The 24,688-nt window shown below is 41.2% G+C and overlaps 2 long non-coding RNA genes across 3 annotated transcripts; both read right to left on the bottom strand.

Annotated features, from left to right (window-relative positions):
* Positions 1-6,620: 6,620 nt before the first annotated feature.
* Positions 6,621-18,561, bottom strand: LOC123517464. Of its 2 annotated transcripts, XR_006678470.1 has the most exons (4): positions 15,504-18,561; positions 15,212-15,347; positions 14,844-15,021; positions 6,621-7,230 (listed from the first exon to the last, which is right to left on the bottom strand). It is a non-coding gene; the product is annotated as an uncharacterized LOC123517464 (long non-coding RNA). The 2 variants fall into 2 exon arrangements; XR_006678471.1 differs by having other exon boundaries at positions 15,212-18,561.
* Positions 18,562-20,909: 2,348 nt separating this feature from the next.
* On the bottom strand, positions 20,910-21,523 carry LOC123517465. Its single transcript, XR_006678472.1, has 2 exons — positions 21,106-21,523; positions 20,910-20,950 (listed from the first exon to the last, which is right to left on the bottom strand). It is a non-coding gene; the product is annotated as an uncharacterized LOC123517465 (long non-coding RNA).
* Between the last annotated feature and the right edge of the window lie 3,165 nt (positions 21,524-24,688).

Below are 24,688 nucleotides of genomic sequence, written 5' to 3'. Positions count from 1 at the left end.
TTTTTAGTTAAACTTGCTCCATTTTTTTCTCTTCTTTCTCTTTTATGTACCATTTCCTTATCCTGTCTCCTATAATTCTCCAAAAAAATGCCTTCTCCTCGTCTGACCTTTCATTATTTTTTTCTCTTGCTTCTGCCACCAGTTCATTGTGTCTTTTCCTTTCCTCCTCGTTTCTATTTTTCTTTATATATATATCTTTGCAACCTTCTGTTTCTCTGAGTTTTGTTTTTCTATATAGTACTTCTTCTGCTGCTGCTTGTGATTTTAGTAATATCTTAATTGGTCTCACTGTTCTATGGTGTGTGTGTAATTCACTGTTTGATCTGCTGCAGTCTTTGATGAGACAGCCAGACGTTACCCTACGGAACGAACTCAGAGCTCATTGTTTCCGATCTTGGGATAGGTCTGAGACCAGGCACACACCACACACCGGGACAACAAGGTCACAACTCCTCGATTTATATCCCGTACTTACTCACTGCTAGGTGAACAGGGCCTACACGTGAAAGGAGACACACCCAAATATCTCCACCCGGCCGGGGAATCGAACCCCGGTCATCTGGCTTGTGAAGCCAGCGCTCTAACCACTGAGCTACCGGGCCGTGTATGTGTGTGTGTGTGTGATATAGGAGATTGTGGGTATGTAGATATAGCCTATAGGTATTGTTAGTGTAGGTGGAGTTAACGTTATCATGTACCTGTGTGCGTTTAGTGTTCTACCACAACATATTATAGTAGTCATGAGTTACTGACGAGAACTTATAGTAAACATTAAATCTTTATAATACAACCACATCAGAAAAAGCATGTAACTTGCCTACCATGCTGGGGGATCGATGGTCTTGGCGTAAATGTAGATAAATTATGTGGCACGTGTGTAGGCCTTATATGTCTGTAATAGCACTCGAGAATGTGGCAGAAATTCGAGATTTTCCAAGTCAAGCGGTGTGATTTTATGTGTTTCCTTAGGTGAGGTTTAAGTTTAGCTATCTTAATATTCTAGCAGGGTATTATAGGATAGGTTGTTTTAGAAGAATTTGGAGTGTTAGGCGATAGGTGGTTGGAGGAGATGTGGGGAATGCAGACTTTTTATAATAACCCAATTAATATTTGTCAATATTTACCGAACTCAATTTTGTCACTGAAATTACACATGTCATTGAAAGACTTAACTACCTAATTGCGTGTTAGGATGAATATTTACGATAGGTACTTCATTTGTCAAGTATGCCGTTTTTCTGCTTAGGTCTTTAAGAAATACAAAATTTGGTCTATTTTGGTATCCCTGACCATTTAAACCAAAAACTTAAGCTAAGCTTGCCTAACCCTAAAACTAACCTAAGTTAATCTAACCTAAACTTATTATAACTCTTTATGGTGTGATGTGTTGATTTTCAAGAGCATTGATACAAATCAATGATAACCGAGTGTGTGAAGAGGAAAAAAAACTTCATAGATTTGAAGTACAGCGAGTGTATAGCCACTACCATTACATGTAGCCGTGTCATTCATACAGTGTTAGGACATGAAACACTCACTGTAGTTTACTTGTTCTATTGTCTACCTATGTTTTATATATATTGAGGAATTTTTGTGTTTTATTTGATGTTGGATTGTTATAGATATTCAATTATGTGTGCATACATATTTAATGTGTCACCAGAACTTTAAAAACTTTTCAATCCAATGTATTTTGAACTAGATCCTTTTGAAACTAGGTAACCGAGTTCTTAAGATTGTTTCTCCAGTTAATAAGATAGAATCTAAAGTTGTTGCTAGAACTGTAAAAATGGTCTTGAAAACTCGTATATCATCTTTGACTTACATACCTGTAAAGGAACCTAGGCTCCTCTGCACATTTCTCTACTACATCCCTCCTTCATTCTTATTGTAACATACTCATTCTTTGCTTCTTTATACTGGGTCTATTATTTTCATTTCACTGGTTGTTCATTTTCTTGCAAGTTACAGCCTTATCTTTCTTAGCTTTTGCATTTTAGGCATTGTACTAATTGTGTTTGTGCTTCCTTACTTTATATAAAGATACATATTTCAGCACTCCCACATTATATTTTTCCAGGAATGTTTCAAATTTCTCTTGTACTGTCCTGGCCTCCATAAAATCCTTCCAATCAATGTTCCCAAAGAATTTTCTTAAATCTGCAAAATTTGTCTTGGCACAATTTCACCTCCCATTTTTTTTTTATCCTTCTTGTATGTTAAAACCTCATTGTGTTGTAGTTCAACTTCCAATACCAAATGATCACTTTTCCCCATAGGGCTTAAATATTTAATGGCTGGATGGAGCATTTTTTTTTTCTGCGAACACTAGGCCTAGCATGGATAATTCCTCCTCTCCTCTCTATCTTGTGAATTCATTTACCCATTGGTCAAATGTATTCATTACTAGCTGTAACACTTCTTCACCCCATAACCCAGTATTTCATTTACTTCCATTTATTCCCAGTTTACGTTTTTGTAGTCAAACTCCCCAAATAATGGTATTTTATTGTCGTGTATCATTGCTTAAACCTTTTAACACTTCCTTTTGCATTTCCTTGTGTTTTAGCTTCCATGTAGTATTTGTTTGTGTTGGTAACCATGTCGATATGACTCTTCTCTTTTCTGTCACTGGTCCTAATTACCTATTGCCTCCCTTACACCATCTCCGTACTGCACTTCTTCCACATATATATCCTCTCAGACCATTATCATAATTCCTTGTCCTCTTTTCCCTTTCTCTTTCTCCTCCGTGCAGTATAACTCTCTTTCTTAAAGCTCATGCGAGTTTCCTCTCTCAACTTTGTCTCAGTCATGTCTGGTCTACCTTCTTTGTGCATGTGTTTGTGTGTGTATGAATAGAATAGAATAGAATAGAATAGAATAGAATCAAATTTATTTATATGCTCAGACTTTATATAAAGTATGGAGCACAACTCAAACAAAAACAAAACTAACATTATTAATACCTATAACATGAAAAAATTTTACATTTTCATAACCAAACATTAGCAGGCAAAAACATACAAATAGAACAATAGGAAGCATTAACCAGCTGCGATTATCCACCTACCAAAAGGTACCCATAATTGACCTAATAAACAATGACAATTTCTTTAGAGTATTTTCTCGTGTTTTCTGCATGAGTCACCATATTTGCAAACTGTTGACCTAACTGTGTAGTATCTCCACCTTATAATGTTGTCATTAGTGCATTCAAGAAGTACATCAAATTTGTTCCCTATAACATTAATATTACACTTATTACAGAATATTTCTTTTCTGTTTATTGGCAATCTTGTTATTACTAGTTCTGAATCTGGTAATACAAATATGGCTGCATTTTGGTTGTTAAACAAGTTGTGCCTCCATATTTTAAACTTACACAATTTGTAATTACTACACAAGGTTTTTTGTGGACAAGCTATGATACTAACTAGCGATCAACTGATCTTTTAATCTCCTTTCGACTGCTTTTCTAAACCACATTGAGTTGGGAACATTTGTAATAACCCGATCTCTGATATACACCAAAGGCTTATTAGTGGTAAAAATATCTGGTAATCAAACGGCCACACATTTGGTCGTATACAAAGCTCTGTCATCTCCCTTCTCGCAGCCACCACTGTACCGTTTTGATACTGTATTACCGGTAATCCAGTATACCAGATGCCATTGCACTTCACAAGTCCTGGCGAAGTTTTGAGAAAAACAACGTTCTTCTGTGTTCTGTCGGTAGTTTTTCATTTAGAAACTTATGATGGCACCAAAGAGGCTTATTAGTGATGAAAATAAGGAATCTGGTGAGAGTGCAAGTGTTAGTGAGCCACAGCCCTCCACAAGTGGATTCACAGGAAACACACCAGGAGCTAAATTACAAAAATGTTTTCATGGATGATGATTGGTCATCTGGTGACCTCCCTCCTCCTCCCCATCTTTCTCACCTCCTCTTCCAAGTTATCCATCACCAGCACTAGTTCAGGGGGTGCTGTGAACCTTCCATTAAAGCTAGTTGTGATCTTGCTGAACATTTCCCTTTGTGTCTCACTACTCAAGGGGGCAGTCACAGCCTACCCTGTAAAGATGACTCTCCTTCTTCACACAAAACTACATGCACTTACCACACATACACCCTTCACCTGAAAATCAAAATTAAAAAAAAAAATGGGAACTCATAATAACAATGCCTCAGAGTCCTCTTCTGGGGAGGGGACCAAAAATGTCCCCAGGTCGGATGCCTCTCTTAATAATGACCCCAAATGCCTTGACACCTCCCTCAACTTTTTCTACATTAACTTCTGCAACATTTGCGGTCTTAGATCTAATTTTCAATCTGTAGAACACCACCTCTCCTCTACTAAACCTCATCTTTTCCTCACTGAAACACAGCTGTCTGAGGCAACTGACAGTAGCCCCTTCTCTGTTCCCTCCTACTTAATACACAGTTTAAATGGGAGGAATGTACCAAGTAGTGCCATTCCCTCAAGCAAAGCTATGATTTGCTGTAATCCTTGGTAATGCGATGTCCTTTTAGGTTCTGTAAAATCTACAGTGAATACCGTTTGAATAATTTTGCTGTTTGTAAATTTGTAGAAAAGCTTGAGTTCGTCTTTGCTTTTACTCACCACATCTTTCCTCCTCTCTCTTTACTCTAATATATTCATTTCTCGCATCCTTATACTGCTGTCTGTTATTATAATTTCTCTGCTTTACGAGTTTCTTCTGAGTTTTATCTTTTGTTTTTTTTAGCTTCTGTTCATCTAGCATTGTACCAAGTGGTTTTTTTATCTTAACTCTATAAAAAGGTATGGATTTTTTTACTCCGTTATATTTCTGTAAGAATATTTCATATTTCCTTTGTATTGTCCTTTCGTACATAATGTTTCTCCATTCAGTATCAGTAAAAAAATTCCTTAATTTTTGAAAATCTGCTCTTGCATAATTTAATCTCTTTTTTGGAGTCATCTCTGTATCTTATCCCATCCTCCTCCTGTATTTGCATCTCTAATGTCACATGATCACTTCTTCCCCCTCCCTGTACCTTGTTGACTCCTCCACCCACTGGTCCATTGTATTTACCATAGTCAACTGTAACACCTCGCTCTATTGTCTAGCATTATCCATTACTTCCATCTCTCTCCAGTTTATTTTTTAACAATTAAAGTCTTTAACTAAAAGTATTCTTCCATCTCTTCTCATCATATTATCTAAGCACTTAATTACCTCCCTTTGCATGTCTTCATGTTCCTCAGTTCCCCATATATTTGCCTTACACCACACATATGTGACTGATTTTTCTTTTTTTCAATTCCTGTTTTGATTGTTACTCCCATTACTTCCACCTTGCCCTCACCATATTGCACATCCTCCACATATATATTATCATGAACCATTATTTGCACTCCTCCCCCTTTAGCCTTTCTGTCTCTTCTCCAGCTATTATATCCCTCCTCCTTAAAATTAACATGGATCTCTGCTCTTAGTTTTGTTTCAACGACGCACATTACATCCGGCTTTTTTTCTTTCAAATAATCCCTAACCTCCAACACGCTGAATAACAACCTATCTATATTAGCATAAATCACTCTCAATTTCGTGCCTCCTCCTCCTTCCGTAGATACCACTTGTTTAGTCTCATGTCTAGAACCCTCCAGTAGAAATTCTGCTCGATCTCCGTTCTTTTCTCGTTTTTTCCGTAGTTTAATTTCTTAGCACTTTCTCTTTTTCCCACTCCTCTAGGTTCATATCTCTCTTTATCTTTATGTTCAGTATCATCAGCCAGCTTCCCTTTCCTTGTCGTAATTTCCTCCAGCACCACCCACGATCTCATTCTCACTTTTATTGGTCTCCTACCCCCTTCACTAAATCTTCCCAACCTAATCACTTTCTCCACTTCCTGTGTGTTGTCCTGGACCTGTTTGATAGTAGTTTTGGCCAATTTTCTCTCTTCAAGCTCTCTCATGAACTTGTTTTTTCTTCCTTCGTCCTAAAAATCATGAAACATTTCCTCTTATCCACTGTACCTCGCACTAGATCTGTGTGTGTCCGTCTCTCTTTTGTTTTTATCTTGTCCATCTTATATATCTTCATCTCCTTGTTATCTCTCCTGTTCTTCCTAATTTTTAATCTCTCATCAATATCTTTTTCTTATTTCTACATCCTTTTCATCTTTATCTCTCATTTTGCTTCATCTTCACACTTACCTCCTCCTCGTCCATACATCAACAAATGCTACCACATGTACTTGCATCTAAAATTTGTCCTTGTTTTGCAGGAAGAAGCCTGACAGAAGTCAAACCTGTCCTCCTTAGATGGGTCAGTGGTCATCTGCTGAGTTAGTTATCAGGGAGAGAACCTTGGATGCAGCTTGCCTCTGGTGTTTCTTTATTTTTGGTTCTATACAATTTGTTTGTTGTCTTTAGTGATGTCTAAAGATTTGTTGTAAGTTTTTATTTTCCTTACCAAGAGAAATGTCTTTTTAATCAAAATCTAGTAAAAATTGTTAAAATAGATTAAACAAAAAAGTGATGTATATTTACTTCGATAAATATCTAGTAATTAGTAAAAGTGAAGTGATTAGCAATCTATTTTCCTCAGTAGTGAAGGCAGATAACAATGAATTGTAAATCACTTTACCTTTATTAGTTTTTGGCTATATGTACAAAAGCTAGAGATAACTATAGATAGGGTAGGGTACATTGAGATTTATTTTTTGAAGTTCATACATGTCTTTCCATGGAGGAAAAAGGTTAGTTTTTGTAGTCAAAGTGTTCCCAGCCTCACAACAATCAATTTCTTGACCACCAACCACTCATTGCTAGGCTAACATGTGGTTCATCTCTTTCACAGCTCCATCTTCTGTCAAATTTCACTTGTATTTTTAGACAGTCAAGGATGAAAAAGGGGGAGCCAATTCACTCAGGATACAGGGTTGACAGGCAGCAGAGTTCATCCTCCACTCATCTCTTTAACTCTTGTGATGATGCAAGGCCAATTCTGCCAGGACCATACAGGGTTGACAGGCACTAAAATTTATCTATCATCCACTTCATCTCTCCTGCAGCTCCTTTTAAGGCTTCAATTCCTGCTAGCTTGCTGTCACTCCTTGGCACTGATCACTTTGTTCCTCTTGGCTCTACAGGCTTCATGGGGTTGATGGATGACAGCACGAATCAACAATGGCGCAATCTTTCTTGCTTTAGTCAACAGTTCTCCACTCCAGCATCAATCCTGCCAAGCATGTGGGGGTTCTTAGTTATCGATAAACTCTGAAGAATCATAAACATAATTAGTAAAGGAGTACTAAAAGTATGGTACTATATTATCTAATATCACTGATCTGTCTCTATGTCAGACTGGCAATTCCACACAGAATACTCTAGACCAAAAACAACCACACACACACTCTACTTTGGAAATTAGAGAACATAGGACTGTGAGGAACTTTGCTACAATGGACAAGAGATTATTTGAAGGACAGAGAAATGAGAACTGTGATCAGAGATACATACTCATCTTGGGGTAAAGCAGAGTGCCGCAAGGCTCAGTGTTAGCTAGCCCCCATTATGTTTCAGATTAATGTAAACAACACTCACATTGGGGTAAACAGTTATATAGATTTATCTGCTGAGGATGCAAAGCTGCTAAGAGTCATTAAAACCAGAGAGGACTGTCTGCTGTTGCAGGAAGATATAAACAAGATCTATGAGTAGAGCAGGAAGTGGAAATTGGAGTTTAATGCCAAAAAATGTCATATAATGGAAATAGGAAAGAGCAAGAGAAGACCGGTATGGAACTATTTGATGGGAGAGGAACAAATAATGAAGACTAAAGAGGAAAAAGATCTGGGAGTGATCAGGAAAATCAGAACCCTGAAAAACATAAGCAAGATATTTGAACTATAATATAAAATGTTGACTAATAATATACAAGTGACATTTCAATACATGGGCAAAGATATGATGAAAAAAATCATCACAAGCATGATATGTCCAAGGCTGAAATATGGTCTCTAAAAAGGATAAGAAAATTGGAAAGGATACAGAAGATTGCTACAAAGATGGTGCCGGAATTAAAGGACCTAACATATGAAGAACGACTGAAGGAAATGGGACTGCCAACGTTACAAGATAGAAGAGAACCTGGGAACATAATGTACAAGATAGTCAATGGCATTGAAAAGATAGACAAAGAAGACCTGGTGCTGTTGATGGGAGGACAAGAGGACATGAAAAGATCAGGATGAGGCAGTGTGTGAAGGATATTGGAAAATACAGTTTTCCACACAGAACGGTGGAAAATGGAATACATTGGATAATGAAGTTGTTACAGCACATAATGTACATAAGTTTAAGGTATAATGGAGATGGTATAATGTGGAGACAGGACACTATGAGCCCCACTTGAGCCCTGTACAATACAACTAGATACACATACAGAAAAAGAGATTAAATTATGCAAGAGTAGATTTTGATAGTTGATAAAATTTTTTGCTGATATATTGAATGGAGAACATTATGAACAGAAGGACAATAATACAGGGGAAATATGAAAAATATTCCTACAGAAATATAATGAAAGAGTGAAGAAGTAAAGAAAAGTATGCACGCTTGGTACAATTGCCAGATGTATAGAAGATAAAAAGCTTGGAAGAAACTAAAAAAGCAGAGAAATGGAGAGGAAGAAGGGAACTTTGAGAAAGATATGGTGCAAAAAAGCAAAGATGAACTCAAGCTTTTCTACACATTCATAAATGGTAAGACGAAGAATAAGGAAACATTTTATTTATTAAAAGGAGGGAAAACATACCAAACAGCAAAGGAAATGAGTGAAATAATGAGTGATAGCTTCAAAACTGTATTCACTGAAGAAGTGGAATTTGCTGAACCAAATAGGACATTTCATTGCTGAGGATTGCAAGAAATCATAGTGCACAAAGATGATGTTGGAAGACAACTAGATAATTTGGATGTCAGAAAAGCAATGGGGCTGGAGGTGTATCAGGCTGAGCACTAGAACAATGTAAAGAGCAGCTGTTAGATCCAATTTGGGAAACGGTTACAAGTTCATTAAAAGAAGTGAGAGTACCACTAGAATGGAAGAGAGCCAACAAAGTACCACTAGAATGGAAGAAAGCCAACAAAATCCCAATATATTTAAAGGAGGAAACTCGAGCCAACAAAATCCCAATATATTTAAAGGAGGAAACTCAACTAAGCCATTAAATTACAGACCAGTTCACTTACAACAAGTGTAGTGGGGAAAATATGTTATATCGAACAGACAATTTGGAATCGGGACAGGACGGTCATATGTGTCAAACTTATAAAGTTTCTACTCGAGTAATAGAAGGACTGGAGAGCAGAGATGGATGGGTGGACACAGTTTACCTGGTAATGAAAAAGGCTTTTGATAAAGTCCTTCATGGAAGACTACTTTGGAAGTTACAGAGCATAGGAAGACTGAGAGAAACTCTGTTAGATAGGTTGAGAAATTACTTGAAGGACAGAGAGATGAAAACTGTGATCAGAGATACATACTCATCTTGGGGTAAAGCAACAAGTAGAGTTCCACAAGGGTCAGTGTTAGCCCCCATTATGTTCCAGATATGTGTAAATGATATACAAAATGGGGTAAACAGTTAAATTAATTTGTTTGCTAATAATGCAAAATTGCCAAAAATAATCAAAACCTGAGAGGACTGTTTGTTGCTGCAGGAAGATATAAACAAAATCTATACAAGTGGAGTAAGAAGTGGAAATTAGAGTTCAATGCCAAGAAATGTCAAGTAATGGAACTGGGTAAGAGTAAGAGAAGACTGGTATGGAACTCGTAATGGAACTGGGTAAGAGTAAGAGAAGACTGGTATGGAACTATCTGATGGGAGAGGAACAAATAATGAAGAATAAAGAGGAAAAAAATGGAGTGTTTATTCAGGAAAATCTGAAACCCAAAAAACACTGAAGATATTTGAATTAGCATGTAATATAAGCTTTGACGCCTTTGGCGAAAAGCCTATTTTTGGAAGACGAGTGAAGCTAGTGCACTGTGCTATAGTGGAGCAATGCGACCCTCTTTTTCAACCAAGAAATGGGGATGACAGACTATGAAAAGTACCACCAAAAAACATCTAGATAAATCTAGGCTGCACTAGCTGACAAGGAGAAAGAAAATGAGCAGAGGCATCCCTGAGCCAGGAGCAGCTCACCTCATTTGGAGATACCACATAAGTCCTGACCAGAGAGGGGAGGAAAGGCGAAGCCAGGGCGGGGAACTTCATGTGCACTAGCTTCACTTGTCTTCCCAAAAATAGGCTTTTCGCCAAAGGCGTCAAAGCTTGTATTTTAGGAAGACTAATTCTGCTAGTGCACTGTGCTACGTACCACAGGTGGAGGGGCTGCAGTCAGGGCCAACAAAAAACGACGATATGGCCAAAACACAACTTTATTGAAAAAGAAAACAACTGGAAACCCAACCAACCCATGGCTTCTGGAAGCCAGAAATACATAGGAATACAAATAAATCAGAGGGGGTGCTGTGAAGGCAGAAAAACCCAAGTGCAACACAACGGGTGTCCTGCCAAGAATGTGAGAGGTAACGTGTTACAAAGGAACAGGAAGAACTCCATTGGCCCCCTTCTAACACTCTAGACAAGGAAAAAGTCCTCATGAAGGCCAGGGAAGAGGCAGCTCCCCGAATATCATGGGCTCAAGGAGCCTTGCCAGGGTCAGCCTCCTCGATGATGTCCCTGAGGAGACTGGAGATCCTCCTGGAAGACAACTGTTTACCTTCCTCCGAGGCAAAAAGGGCCTGGGGAGGGGAATCCGAGGTGGCATCCAGGTAAGACTTCAGGGCAGCCACCGGGCACAGATGATGAGCACCCTGAGAGAATCAAGCAGGAACGAACTAACAGTGGCTGCAAACGGTGATCCTCCCGCTCGTTCTTGGCCAAGAAAGAAGGAAAGGCAGCTAGAGACGCTGGACATGTCATCAGCAAAAGATGTCCACTGTGGAAAACAAGTGAGGGCCCTGAGCTGGGAGGTCCGAAAGCCTGAGGCAAGGGCAGTCAGGAATAGAGCCTTCTTCAGTAACTGAAGTGGTGAAGGAAAAAGCCTGAAAGAGTCCAACTGAAAAAGGTCCATGACCCGTTGCAGAGACCAAAGGTGGCGTCCCTGCCGAAGCAGGGGACGCTGGTGAAAAAGACCTCTCTTGAGCAGTGTAACTGCTCGTGGATTGAGCTTAATCCCGTAGCCATACAGCAGAGGGTCGGACAAAGCAGTGTGGTGAACACTGACAGTAGAGAGTGCTCTACCTTGCCCGTGTGCTAAGAAGGAAAGAAAAGAGAAAACCTTTTCTTCTGACACGAGAGATGTCTCTTGGGAATGGAGGAATCTGTGGAATGCCTGCCAGAAAGACTTGTATTGTCTGGTGGAGGAAGGGCGCATAGCATGGCGCATACATATTCTCTACCGCCGCTGAGGAGTACTTCTGTCAAAGTGCTTGGCAGAGAAACTCCACGCGTTAAGGTGGAGAGACTTCTGTAGTCTGGTCGTCAAACAGTTGACTAGACAGTTGTTTCCCAAAAACAGGGAGCCCATCGCCATAGTTTGGAGAACCATGGTTGGGCTGGCCACCAAGGAGCTACCAGAAGAACTTTGCCCTCGAAAGTCCGTAGGTGGTGGCAGACCCTGAGAAGTACTCTGGTGGAAGGAGGAGGGAAAAAATAGATGTGACTCCACCTGTTCCAATCGAGTAGGAAAGCATCTGGGCCCCCTGCCACTGTCTTGCTGTTCTTTGTGATGCACAGGGGAAGCTGAGCCGTGGAGTGGGAGGCAAAGAGGTCCACATTTGGAGCAGTGGTGGGCCAGGAAGCAGTGAAAGTCTCAGGATAGAGCATCAGCCCAATGATTTTCCTCTCCTGGAACATAGACTACTGAAAGGTGGAGAGACCAGCTGTGAGCCTCTAAGATGATAATTTCCGAAAGAGACAACAGGGTTTCCGACTTGGAAGAGCTTTGGCGGTTGAGACAAAAAACCGCTGCAGAGTTGTCCATCTTGAAAATGATCCCCATGCTGCGCAAACCTCTGTGAGCCCTGAGAAAGTGAAGGGCCATGTGTAGCTCCTTCGCGTTAATGTGTGCCGCCCTGAGGTAAGGTTCCCAAGATCCGTGATCCTGATGACCCTGGGAGGACTGGTAGCCCCAGCCGTGCTCCGAGGCATCTGTAGAGACTCTCAGGGACGGGAGAGGAGGCACCCAGCGACAGAGGAAATGGGGTTCTAACCACGGCTGAAGAAGCCTTGAGAGATGGGGAGGAACCCAACGAAGATCTCTGGGTTTGGGAGGAAAAATGCATTCACCTCTCTGACAAGCCTGCGGTGCCATAGTCGACTTCTGCTGCAAAGTTTAGGGAACCGAGCAAGGCTCCCACTGGCGGTGCGTCATCGTCTTCGAGACAGAGGCCCGAAAAACTTTGCAAAGAGTCTTGTTGGTATTCTGCTGCGACAAACGAACCCTTACGAAAACAGTGTCCCACTCCATGCCCAGCCACCAAAGGTGTTGGGTTGGCGTCAGAAGAGATTTGTGGTAATTCACCTTGAAACCCAGAGACTCCGTAGTAGCCACGGACGCTGCAGCCTGGCTCTGGGACGGAGAGATGATAAGCCAGTTGTCCAAGTACATCAGGATGTCTACCCCCCATGGCAGAGAGTTTGGAAGCGACCACTTTTGTCAGACGAGTGAAGACTGGGAGCTATGGACAGGCCAAAGGGGAGCCGAGTGAACTGGAAACATCCTGTCTACTTGAAAGGCCAAGAACTTCCTGAAGTGTGGGTGGATTGGAACGTGCTGGTAGGCGTCCTTTAAATCTATGGAGACTAACCAATCCCATTTTTGCAGATGAAGGTGCACCTGAGCGATCGTGAGCATCCGAAAGTGATGATGATAGATGTACTTGTTCAGGGCACTGAGATCCACTACTAGTCTGTCCATGCCGGAGTCCTTCTTGGGCAATGTGAACAGCCAAGAAGTGAAGACTGGACTCGGAGTAGGTTCTACCACACCCGCTTGAAGCATGTCCTGGACATGCACTCCCTGGGCGGTCGGAAAAGGAGCCTCTCTGTCGGAAGATCTGCACAGAATGTGCCAGCTGCTCATCCTCCCACCGTAGGTAAAGGCCCTATTTGGCACAGGCACGACGCGCAGATAACCAACGATGCTTGAGGAGAGCGTATTGGGGAGCCGCTGAAGGAGAAGGAGCCCGGAGGATAGCATCAATCCACTGGGAACAGACGTTGCAAGCACTGGGGGAAAACTTGTCCATCTGAATACAGGGAGAATGAGTGGAGCATTGCCTGTGTCCATTGAAGGAGAATCTGGCTGAACAACCTTCAATGGGGCAAGCAGTCTTGTCCTGATGCAATATAGAGGCCTGCCAACAAAGGAAAAACATAGAAAATGGGCAAGGAAACAACAGAGGTAAAGGCAGCAGGAGAGTACTCAAAAGGTACTTCCTAGGCCGCTGTCCTCATCAAAGAGCAAATATCGCAAGAAAAAAGCCTCAACAGATCCATTCCCCCAGCTGCGCCCCTTAGGGCGCATGCCTCGGGGGGCACTCCTTAACCCCTTTGCGCTGGATGTTAAAAAAGCCCGCCTGTATGATATACGGGTAGTAGTGCCACGCGCCCGAGCGCGGGAAACTCGTGCAAGCTTGTCATACTTGTCGTCTTTGTGTATTATGCCGTTATTTTTTAGTCACTACATCGCCTTTGAAGAGGAAGATGGACGCTTCTCTCTTCGGAGAAAAAGAGAGAGAGAGAGAGAGAGAGTGACATTTGTTAATATTTTAGACACAAGCGGGACGCATGTAGCTTATCTTTCGAGAGGAAGAGGAAATGAAGGAGAGAGAGAGAGAGAGAGAGAGAGAGAGAGAGAGAGAGAGAGAGAGAGAGAGAGAGAGAGAGAGAGAAAATTTGTTTTTTGTGTGTGTGTGTGTGTGTGTGTGTGTGTGTGTGTTTTCACGAATGTTACAAGGCGGGACGATGTAACTTATCTTCGAGAGGGAGAGAGAGAGAGAGAGAGAGAGAGAGAGAGAGAGAGAGAGAGAGAGAGAGAGAGAGAGAGAGAGAGAGAGATGGGAACAGTCTATGCCATTGGGTAATTTTAGACACAAGGTGGGACGCATGTAGCTTATCTTTAGTGAATGGTGGAGACAAGGATGGTGGGAGGAGCACTAGGATTTCAAGGACAGCATACGGCGTGTGTAGTTGGTATCCAACACACTATACGGGACAACTGAGCTGAAGAAAGCTCAGAAAAGAAATATGATGTCTACGTAGGCGTCACCGTATTTGCTACTGGGGCTTCATGATGCCTACATAGGCGTCACCGTATTGAAGGGGTTAAGCCATGTCCGCACGGTCGAGCTGTGCCTGACAAGGCAAAGTGCCCACGTAAGGTATGTGGTGGTTGGAGGCAGTCGGACGCCAGCAGTTGTGAGTGACTGGTTCAGTACGGTACGATCACCATGGTGCGCGCCATACTTTGAAAGAAGATAGCACTCTATTCTATCATAATTGGTGCCTGCATTAAAAAGAAAAACAAGAGACCACAGAGACGTGTCTGTTGCTGGGAGTGGTTGCAGAGACGTGAAAGAATGAGTAGCTTTGTAACAATCACTACGTAAATTGCAGGAGAAAAATGAAACTTTGTTTCGCAATTACGTGCGGATGGACATAAACAGTTTTTATACTCTTGTATCGAAAGTGGAGAGCTACATTAAGAGACGAGACAAATATGAGGCAAAGCATTACACCAGCAGCACGTGTAAAGGCAACTCCGAGATACCTGGCTACTGGATGTTGCTACACATCCATCCAATACAGTACGAGGATATCCAAGCAGAGTCTGTCCATCATCATACCAGAAGCCTGTGATGCTATATATGAAGCTCTGAAGGATGATTACATGAAGGCTTATTGTCTGTGCTATATCCCTTATTGCTGCAGCACGTTTGTTTCTATTTCTGTAATTAAAACACCTTACATTCCACAGACATTCATGTGATTTATATATATATATATATATATATATATATATATATATATATATATATATATATATATATATATATATATATCAATCAATCAATGTACTAGTGTCTTGTCGTGACCAATATGCAATAGTACTCGGTGTGGACATGGTGTACTACTAACGTGGTTGTAGGCGCTCTAGCAGGATCTCTAGTGACTCACGACTGACGTGTTTTTACTGATCAAAGCCATCGTTGTAGGGTCGAGGGAAAGCAGTATTTCCTCTGACAATTTATTTTGGTAGGCTTGACCGTAAAAACTGTTTGGACAAAGTTTCCCTATATTAGTAGTTCTTATCAGTAATATTATTCACTTGTACAAACACTTTCAATACATTATACTAGTTATAAACTCCACATATAATCAATTTGGCACTATGACATTAGGTTAATACTACAAAGAATACAATGTTTACCTTATCGTCTCCCTGCACACGTCTCAATCTCGTGCCCTCTCTCTCATGAGTGAAGACTCGTGATGCCCTGAGGCTAACCCTGAGGCTATAGGGTAGGCAAACACCCAAATAAAATCATGCAAAATAAAATCATGCAGAGGCGAACCTTTATGTGGCATCAAATACTGTTATTTAAGTATATGCTACATGTGTTTTCATGCACATAGAAAAATATTAAACACTTCTTATGATGACAGAGGACTAGCTATACCATAACATAAGTAAACTCTTACAAACTCTTACGTACAGTAACATGGCTCCCCTAAATTGTTTAACAATTTACTTTAGATTTAACAATAACATTTGCCTTAGAATTAGTATTGGCACAGTAGATTTTGTTGCAATGGCTCCTTGGCGGGGACGCTCCAGTCTACATTACATATTACTCTCTAGCAACACTATCAGACTATGTACTGGGCTCTCTATGATGGTCCTGTTGGCCTTTGTACGTTTCCCCTGGTTGTCAATATTGCAATCTGACACTAGCACCGTAACCTTTCTTACAAGCCCATCGGCATCAACATGAGCTTCTGTTATTCTACCTAGTTTCCACTGCTACATTCTGGTCCTTTATAATAACTATATCATCTACACTGAGGCTTCTTCTTGGTGTTGTCCACTTATTTCTAAGTTGTAGAGATTGCACATATTCTCTTTTCCACCTGGACCAGAACTGATTGGCCAGGTACTGTGCTCTGCGCCACCTCTTTGTACAATATAAATCTTCCTTAACAAATATGCTTGGGGAAGGCAGTAACACCTTTGTCTTCATGGTTAGCAAGTTATTTGGTGTTAGTGGTGTAGGATTGTCTGGGGAAAATAAATTATTCACAGTTAGAGGATGACCATTAACTATGTTCTCAGCTTCCACTAAGAAGGTTCTCAGATCTTGGTCATCTAACTGTGCACCATGCTGATGATCAAGTAACACTGTGAAGACATTTCTCACTGTGCATATCTGCCTCTCCCAAATACCTCCCATGTGACTGGCATTGGGTACATTCATCTTACATACAACCCAATCACACTGGTCTTTCATAAGTTCTTGTTTAATTTTATCATTATTCATTTTCTGCCTGTTCTTTGTATATTCTGATTTAGCCCCTACAAAGTTAGTTCCTTGGTCACATCTCAATTGTCTAACAGGCCCTCTTCATCCTACAAAGCGACGATATGCACTGAGGAAGGAACTTGTATCCATGCTGTTTGGCTGTCTCAATATGCAATGCCCTACATGCCATACAAGTGAAGAGCACTCCATACCTTTTAAGTTCTTTACGGCCTTCTTTTATATAGAATGGGCCAAAGAAATCCACTGCAGAGTATGTAAATGGAGGTGATGGTTCTAGTCTGTCAATGGGCAGGTCTGCCATCTTCTGTCCTTGTGTTGAGCCTCTGACTTTATGACAAGTAACACACTTTGCAATATGCTTGGACACAAGGGATGATCCTCCAATTATCCAGTATCCACATGATCTAATTTCATTTAAAGTTATGCCCCTGCCTTGATGATTTGTCCTTTTTATGGTGATGGCATATTATCAGATCGGTTATGTGGGAAACTTTGGGGAGGATCACTGGATGTTTAGATGCACTTTCTAAATTGGCAAGCCTAAATCCTACTCTCAAGACACCATACTCATCAATGAAAGAATCTAGCTTGTATAGAGAACTGGTCTTGTCTATCACCTTTATTCTTTTACCATTGTTCCCTTTAACTAGTGACTTATACTTTGCAGTTGATTTCAGTACATTTATTTCAGCTGGGAAAGCCTTCACTTGCAGTTGCTTTATTATTTTCCCTTTCTGCTTCTTCAATTTCTGCTACATTTACTGGCACATATTTCTCTTCTTTAACTTTATCACTGCCGTTACTTTTCCTTTTAAAATTCTTTAGGAGCTTAAGGCATACAGCAACTGCCCTCTTTGCTTTGAACCAATTATAACCTTTTATTCTAAGTCCTTGAACCTTGATGGAATCAGTCATTTGTCTACCATTAATTGTATGGACGTCAAGTGACACTGTTGGCCCTTTAACACCCAATTCAATTAAGGTGCCTTCCTTAATGAATGAAGCATTTGACTGCTCATCTAACAAAGCATACACTAAGACTTTGTGTTCTTCATTACTGACATGATGGAGCCACACAAGGACTATCATGCTGTGCATGTCATGTGTTACTGACTCAGTCACTTTAACCTTATTTGTTACAACAGCTATGGATGTTTTATCACCTTCGGGCTGAGTAATTTGTTCCACCACCTCTTGGCTCTAACATTTTACCATGTCATTATGGAGAGCTATGGGATGGTATCTCTGACACACTTTACATGTTTTCTTTCTCCTACAATACATCTTTTTATGACCCAGCTTTAGACATCCTGTACACAACTTCTGTTCCCTGGCAAAAGTGTATCTGGTATTAGCAAACTCCTTGCAATCATCTAAGTCATGGTCCGTTGTATAATAGTGACAGATCTGTCTTTTTCCTTCCTGCTCCTTGGGAGATTGTTTGTTGGCTTGCACATCTACTTTACTCTGAAAGGAACACACAGGTTTTTCTTAATTTGCTTTAGCCATGAAAGTTTTACTCCCCTTATACTTTGTTGTAGTGTTTGAATCCCTTGGTTTCCATCTGAATACCTTTGTTCCACTTCTGCTCTGACTACATTCTTCAGCACTTAATGGACTGTCAGAAACAAAAGGATTGCTTGCTTTCTTTGCCTCCAACTGAATCAAGTTACATAAACTTTCAAAGGATGGGTGGTGGTATTTTTCACTGTGAGGAGTATTACTGTTACTTGGATTATAATGTACAGTTGCTCACAAAACTATCGGTGCATAAGGGTCCGATAGCTTTGGACGTATTCGATCAGGTTTTCTGGGGAGGGTTGGTATGCCTGTATGTTGCTGGTTTGGAAGAATCGAACCGGCAGACTGTTGTTTCGAAACGTCGGGAGTGAGACTTACAGTATTAACTAAGTAAGATCATCTGTAGTAAAGGGCGGAAAGAAAAGAAAGGCGGAATTAAAGGTCAGAGAGAGAGAGAGAGAGAGAGAGAGAGAGAGAGAGAGAGAGAGAGAGAGAGAGAGAGAGACAGAGAGTGTAGAGGGACAGTGAGAGTGAGTGTGTAGAGGGACAACTACAAGCATCAGGTCTACAAACATACGACAAGACAGACAGTGAAATTTCGGTTAGCTGCTCCCCATGTTCCACAATGTTTCGACGAATTTTGCACCGATACTTTTGTGAGCGACTGTACCACTACATCTCTCCAACTGTGTTAATTATGTGAAATGGGAGTTTTATAAGCAGTTTCCTTTGCTCCCTAGGATCATCTAAAAATGACATGAGAGAAGTACTTTCCCTTGCAGTCAAGCAGCACTGCAGGAAGTCCGAAAATGCTACTAAGGCTGGTCCGTCATCATGAGGAATTGTAGGCCAATCCTTTAACTTTCTTGTGTAAGCATCAGCTATGATGCTTTCACCTCCAAATCTTTCCCGAAGAATACGCATTGCCTTTGTATAACAGTCAGTCACCTTTGGAATTAAGGTATACTAGCATTTTAATAGCACCCTTTGCTTCACCCCTTGTATATTTATTTAAGCAAGCAAGCTTCCCTTGTTCATCATTAACTTTAGAGTTTACAAAGGTTTCAAAATTCTTTACCCAAACTGGAAATTCCATAGGATTTCCACTAAAGATCTCTGGTTCTATTGGAGACTTCCACCTGGGATCAAACATGTTAGTTGCAAAGTTCCCCACAAGCTGGGAAGGATCTGGACAAATCTGTCTTACAGTATTAACATTATTGCTAGGCATGCTGACATTGTGAGTGGGTCCATGGGAATATGGTACAAAACTTTGAGCTGTAGGATTGAGATTCACTGATGGGGTTCATTAATTATTTGTCTATCTGCATTACCACATATCACCAATTCACTATCCTTATTACAAGAGGGAGGCCCCTTTAGGTCATGGAGTGTAACACTGTTGTGAGGCAGGGCATCAGTACTATGTTGATATGCAATAATTGCCTGTGCTTTTAATTCATTTTGTGACAATGTATTGTTGCCTGTGCTTTCAATTCATTTTGTGACTTAATGTATTGTTGAAGGTGGCTTTGCTTTCCGACACTTTCATCATCATTTGGAAGCCTTTGTTCTTCCCCTTCAACCAAGTTGAATGCATTAAGCTCTGCTTGGGCAATTGCTAGCTCTCTCTCTCTCTCTTTATCTGTGTTATTATTGCTTTTCTTCTTGCCAATGCAACTTCTGTCTCTACCCTTCTAGCATCAGCTTCAGCCCTTTCTCTAACTCGCCTAGCTTCAGCTTCTGCCTTTTCTCTAGCCAATTCAGCTTCTGCTTCTACTAGGCTATTATGATACTCCATTTTCTTTTTAAGTCCGGCTAGCTTTACAGCTGCTGCTTTCATTCTCCTTTGCTCAGATGAACATGAGGTACGTGACACTCTAGAACATCTAGACTGTTTACTAGAGCAAATTGATCCCCTGTCAACCTCTAACTCTCTTTCTCTACATTCTATACTTTGTAATATTTCATGGTGGGCTTCTTGGTTAATTTCCAACTCTTCCTTTATCTCCTCTGACCTTTGTGGTTCTAATTCCACCAATTTTGAATATTCAGCAATATACTGGTCAAATAACTCTCCTTCTTCCCTCAGCAAGGACTGCAGATCAAATGGGTTAGCTACGGTTTCAAGGGTTTTCATAATTCTATTAGTGGCATGGTTCCATTTACTTTTGAAGGAATCTGCCCTTCTCCTTGTTTTACTAATTTCATATTCTCTTCCCTTTTCTGTTATGACTCGCCCTCTCACACTTTGTACATAACTTCCACCCCTGTTCACTTGTTCCTCCTCACCTTCCCTAGAGTCACTCACGGCACAATTTTTTTCAGTATCTGACATATTTAATACTTACTTGTGTCAGCACTGAGTTAAGTATATACTGGTTGCGAAATAAAAATTACCACTCTAATATTAATTCATGTGGGTAATTTTCATTAACTTAAACTAATCACTTCAGTACAAACTCATAACATTCTTGCCTGTGACCAAGGGATGCCACAAAATGGCGGTGCATGGGAGCTGTAGGCCTACAGCGCGAACAAGGGAGTGGTTGTCGTGAAGGGGTCAAGTGCTGACCTGTCACATTCCACTGCGGCGCCCCTCTCTGCTGCCTTGCGGGTTGGCGTCTTGCTTCTTCTAGGCTTGAGTTTTTACTTGGGTTTCTTACTAGGAGATAAGTTCTTACTGTAGGCGCTCTAGCAGGATCTCTAGTGACTCACGACTGATGTGATTTTACTGATCAAAGCCATCGTTGTAGGGTCGAGGGAAAGCAGTATTTCCTCTGACAATTTATTTTGGTAGGCTTGACCGTAAGAACTGTTTGGAACAAAGTTTCCCTATATTAGTAGTTCTTATAAGTAATATTATTCACTTGTACAAACACTCAATACATTATACTAGTTATAAACTCCACATATAATCAATTTGGCACTATGACATTAGGTTAATACTACAAAGAATACAATGTTTACCTTATTGTCTCTCTGCGCACATCTGAATCTCGTGCCCTCTCTCTCGTGAGTGAAGACTTGTGATGCCCTGAGGCTAACCCTGAGGCTATAGGGTAGGCAAACACCCATATAAAATCGTGTAGAGGCAAACCTTTATGTGACATCAAATACTGATACTTAAATACGCGTACATGTGTTTCCATGCACATAGAAAAATATTAAACACTTCTTATGATGACAGAGGACGACTAGCTATACCATAACATAAGTAAACTCTTACAAACTCTTACGTACAGTAACAGTGGTAGTCAGTGGATCTGCCTGCACCTTACCTCGTGCGTTTGGCAGTGACGGAAGACCTCCATCCACTGCCCTCTAATGGCGCCGGGAGCGGACAGTTTGATGGTTTGCCCGCTGAAACTGATCGTACATGGGCAAAGCCTTCATGCCCGATGGACACTGCTCGACCGTGTGGATATGGCTTAATGGCACACCCCTCGTGGAGCACTCCTTAGGGCCCCCCATCAAGACCCAGCTCACAGGGCTTGCTCAATAGCACACCCCTTAGGGTGTACCCCTGACTCTACAGGTCTCAGGGCACACCCTCAAGGCACAGCTTGCAGGGTGCACCCTCAAGGAACATGAGAGACCGAGGAGGACAGAGTACCGGTCCGTCTCTGGGCGGGAAACGCCAACAGAAAGGTTGGCACCAAGCTATGAACTTCGAATCCTAGAGAGGAAATGGAGGACGTGCAGCTCTTTTCCGTAGGAGATACCCACGAGAGGTAACGTCACAACGGAGCATCCCTGAAGGGGCAACCAAAAAGTGGTAACCCAAATAGGGGAAAAGCTGGGCAGGTTTAAACTACTGAACCAGGGTCAAGGAGCCAAGCCTGCTCTGTGCGTTGAAAATACGGGCAGAGGAGGTGGCTCTAAGTGACTCCAAACTCCGGGGAGCAACAAGGGGAAGACCGGAGAAGAGAGAATAGGGGGCGAGAAACAACTCTACCCCCAAAAGCCCCTGAATTCCCAAACCATCAGCCCGGTAACAACTGGTTAAAGGGGTGGGGCCACACGGAAAAATCCCCTTCACTCATCCCCCCCCCGCCAAAACAAAGCCCTACAGAGGGCAAGATAGGAGAGGAAGCAAAATAAGAAGGCGCTCCCTCACCAGCGTCCTCCAAACAACTAAACTAGTAAAAAATCATCACTCCCCCCCTCCTAATACTAAAAAAAACAGAAGAAAAAGTGTAACGAAGGCTAAAACGCCAATGTACCAACCATGACAAACGTAACAGCAGCACAAGAAGAAGAGGCCAGCTGAAACAAACGTCGGTACCCGGAGAGCTTGTAGAAGAAGCCTGGACAAAGGCGCAAAGACAAATGAGGTGAGCTGCTCCTGGCTCAGGGATGCCTCTGCTCATCTTTTTTCTCCTTGTCAGCTAGTGCAGCCTAGACTTATATAGATGTTTTTTGGTGGTACTTTTCGCGGTCTGTTATTCCCATTTCTTGGAACTGAGGGTCGTATTGTTCCACTATAGCACAGTGCACTAGCTGAGCGAGTCTTCGTAAAAAATGTTGACTATTATTAGAGTGGCATTTCAATTCATAGACAAAGATATGATGAAAAAAATATTATGAGCATGATACGTCCTAAGCTGGAGTATGCAACAGTGGTGTGGTCACCAAGGTCTTCAAAAGATAGAAGATTAGAACGGATCCAGAAGATAGCTACAAAGGTGGTGCTGGAGCTAAAGGACCTAAACATATGAAGAAAGGCTGAAGGAAATGGGAATCCCAAACAAAGATAGAAGAGAATGAGGGGACCTAATAACAATGTATAAAAAATAGTAAATGACATTGAAAAATAGACAAGAAAGACCAGGTGCTGGTGACAGAAGTAGCTAGCAGGACAAGAGGACATGTAAAGAAGATTAGGATGAGGCAGTGTGTGAAGGATATTGGGAAACATAGTTTTCCACATGGAATAGTGGAATGCATGGAGTGATGAAGTTGTTACAGCACATAATGTGCATAACTTAAAGAAAAATTGGATAAATGGAGACAAGGAGACAGGACACTGAGTCCCACTCAAACCCTAGGTAAATACACACACACACTTTTATTTACAGAAATCCCACATAGAGGAGCCCAGATATCCCATCACACACACACACACACACACACACAAAGAGTCTGGGGAGAAAACTTTGGGCCTTGCTGAAATTATAGATCAACAGATCATAGAAGAGAAGATTGCTGAGAAAGTGGTGAAGGTTATTAAATCAAATGAGACATTGGTGAGGGAAACTGTAGACAAAAAGAGATGTGTGGTGATATTTGGTGTGGAGGAGGATAAGACACCGAGTAAAATGGAGAGAGAGAAAAACATAAAAAAAGGTGATAAATAATATCATTAATGTGGTGCAGGAGGAGGAAAAGACCTAGTACAAGAAATAGAGGACTTCCATAGAATTGGAAAGTTCACAAGAGAAGGTATGAGGCCAATAAGAATCAAACTTAAGTCACAAAAGGATGTAGATGAATTGGTGGAGAAGTCATGGAGGCTAGCCCAGCAGGAAACAACAAGGAAGATTTGGTTGAGAAGAGATCTCGGTGAAAAGGAAAGAGAAATGTTAAATGAGTTGAGAAAGGAGGCTTTGAAAAAAATGAAGAGAGGACAGAAGAGGAGAAGAAAGAGTTTTTCTGGAGAATCTTGGATATGAGACTGAGGAAGTGGTTCATAACCCAGAAAAGTACAGTAAGAAAGGACTAAAGAAACTTACGTATGAGCGGAATGTAATGTATTCCAACATAAATGGAGTGATATCGGGATTTTAGAACTCAACGATTACTTGAGGACAAGAACCCAGATATTGTGGGTCTTACTGAAACAAAACTGAGAGAGGGAGAAGACCTGATGATGGTTGGAGAAGGGAAATATAATGTTTGGAAAAGAAATAGAGTAGGTAAGATGGGAGGAGGAGTGATGTTGCTGGTTAAAAAAGATATAAAGGTGGATCAAGTGAAAGAAGGTATGGGAAAGGCAGAAGTGCTAAAGATCAGAGCAGAAACTAATGAAGGAAAAAGAGGCACTACATAGTGGTGTACGTACCACCTAAGACAAATGCATGGTCAGTACAGGAATATGAAGAAATGATAAGTGATACAGGAACATGTCTGGAAGAAATGTTGGGTGGCTGTGAACGAACTATAATGATGGGAGATTTTAATTGTAAAGAGGTGTGTTGGGAGGACTGGTCAATGGAAGGATCAGAGACAACATGGGGAAATACACTATTGACACTGGCAATGGAAAATGTGTTAACTCAGTGGGTCAAAGAAGATACTAGGTTTGGAGGAGAGGGAGCATCGTCAAGACTGGACTTGGTCTTTAGTACAGAGCCAATGGTCATTGAGGAGATGAGGGTGGAGTGCCCTTTAGCAAAGAGTGATCATGCAGTTTTGGAGTTCAAGGTGATAGATGAAGAGAAATCTAGAAGAAATGAAGAATATAAAGTGGGAAGATGGAATTATGCCAAGACAGATTTTGGAAACCTAAAGAAATTCTTTCAAGAGACAAATTGGATGAAATTCAAGAGTG

Source organism: Portunus trituberculatus, chromosome 42, assembly GCF_017591435.1.
Source record: "Portunus trituberculatus isolate SZX2019 chromosome 42, ASM1759143v1, whole genome shotgun sequence".
NCBI classification, from domain to species: Eukaryota; Metazoa; Arthropoda; class Malacostraca; order Decapoda; family Portunidae; genus Portunus; species Portunus trituberculatus.
The sequence above is the reverse complement of the archived record's forward strand: the minus strand, read 5'-3'. Positions and strand labels throughout refer to the sequence as shown.